The sequence below is a fragment of the Hakea prostrata genome, chromosome 6, assembly GCF_041222555.1.
Source record: "Hakea prostrata isolate BN-2017 chromosome 6, UWA_Hpros_2, whole genome shotgun sequence".
Classification (NCBI taxonomy): Eukaryota; Viridiplantae; Streptophyta; class Magnoliopsida; order Proteales; family Proteaceae; genus Hakea; species Hakea prostrata.
This window is the reverse complement of record NC_142605.1, coordinates 863,514-865,502: the sequence shown is the minus strand read 5'-3', so window position 1 is coordinate 865,502 and position 1,989 is coordinate 863,514. Positions and strand designations below refer to the sequence as shown.

General features: G+C 36.9%; 1 non-coding gene across 1 annotated transcript; it reads right to left on the bottom strand.

Moving 5' to 3' along the window:
* Positions 1-1,813: 1,813 nt before the first annotated feature.
* Positions 1,814-1,894, bottom strand: LOC149012079 (small nucleolar RNA SNOR75). Its single transcript, XR_016174237.1, has one exon. It is a non-coding gene; the product is annotated as a small nucleolar RNA SNOR75 (small nucleolar RNA).
* Between the last annotated feature and the right edge of the window lie 95 nt (positions 1,895-1,989).

The window sequence follows — 1,989 nt, the reverse complement described above, 5'->3', positions numbered from 1 at the left end:
GCTATGGATATCTCTAGTATGTGAACATGATTGAATATGTAATTTTTGATGAAATATTCTTCTCTTGATTTTGGGTGTTACAGAGGTATCAATCAATAGGAGCTTCTTGATATGCTATTATTCTGCTAACTGAGAATCTTTTCCCAGAGTCCTGATGAGCCTTAGAATGGCCTCTTTTCAGCATATATTATATCGTAAAGATTATTTCCATTTGAGTTGAAAAGGCTTCTCAGAGGTGTGTCATCCCCCTTGACATGGTACAATTTCCTTATTCCATGGTGGCTCCGAAAGGGGATTTCAACAACTAGAATTAAATGGTAGCCATTCTAAGGTTTATGTAAATTTAAATTCCGTGTCTGAATTCCTACTAAAGGGTTTTTTACGGTTTGTGATTCTTTCTGCTTTTTGAACCTCAGATTTCTTTGTTCTTTTTGGTTCAAGGGAGCTTTCTGCAATGTGAAATCAACGACAACCCTCCTCCTCCTCCTTTCTGAGGAAGAATCATTTCGCAATCCTTGACAGTGAATGATTCAAATGAAATCAGCTGCATCAGCACGGCTGAAGCCCTCATCCTGCCGCTTGGGTAATTGTTTTCCGTTAGAGATCCAATACTCCTTGATTCGTTAAACCCTTTTATGTGATTCGCTTTTGATAAGAGATTCTAGGGTTTCTGGGCTGGAGGAGAAAAGAGGTGGAGATATCTCTGCTTAGTTCAGTTGTGTGATTTTGAAATTGTTCCTTTTCAACTATTGCCGCCGATGCTCCGCCGCCGATGCTCCGCTTTCTCTCTCTTTCTTCATCTTCATGCTTTTCCTCTTCTTCTCCGACTGCTCGTCTTTGTTTCCTCTTCTCATAGGTCTATGTAGAAGCGTCTGCGGCAGCTCTTCCCGGCTATCTCACAAGTAGATTCGGCCTTGTAGACCTTGTATTCGTTTTGAGATGTTGCAGAGATAGGGCTTTAGCTTCAACCTGAAAATCCACTTTTCCAAAGTTTTTTTTTTTAATTGTTTTTTATTTTTGTAGATTGAATAAAAGAAAAAAATTTAAAACAAATAAAAAAAAAGGTATTTTCATCACAAAAATTACTAAACTAACTGTTTCTGTTAAGTTTGTCCTTATTTAATCATTTCTTGAAACCACAGGGGAGCCATATGCAAAAGAAAACTTAAACTGGATTAAGTGACCTACACCAAACTTCAGGTCCAGATAAAAATTACCCTAAAAAAAACAGAAGATGTATGTGGGTCGATCATTGTTGGAAAAAACTACAGAATTCTTTTTTTTATGTATATTTTTTCCCTAATTTATTAAAAAAATAACGAGGGCAAATATGCCATTGTCATTCAAAACAGTCAGTGACTCAGTGTTACGAACCAAAGTGCAGAGAATCGGTAGCCGGATCTGAGTAAACACCATTGATAGTCAAAGACTAAAGACTTTAGGCACCATTTTTCTTTATGCTTTTTTTTCTTTTCTTTTCTTTCTTTCAGTTAAATAGGATTATAGAAAATGATTTCAACTTCAGCCCTGCGATTATGCGATTAGGGTTTGAAAATTGATTAGGGTTGGATTGGTTGGATTTTAGTATTTTACTGTCCGTGCGATTAGGGTTTGAAAATTGATGGGAAAACCAGGCTTTTCTATAGGGCTTTTAGGGTTTTGAAAAAAGAAACTGAAGAAAAAACCGTAACAAGAAATCAGACACCACAACATTCGCTGAACGAGCGCCAACGGAAGTAAGACAATTAGTATCCCAGATGAACCAAATCCATCAATGGAGAAGGAAAAAGGAAAAAGAAGAAGAAAGCGGGATCTCTCTCAGACAAATGCCTCAATCACATCATGGTTTTGAATGGATTGTCAGACTCGTCATCAAGTATTGACATCACTGAGAAACCCCATTTCGTAAGAAAACAGAAAACATTAGAAGCCCACCAAATCTTAATTTTGGCTATAGCGATAAACAAGAAAAGAAATTGATCAATCAAA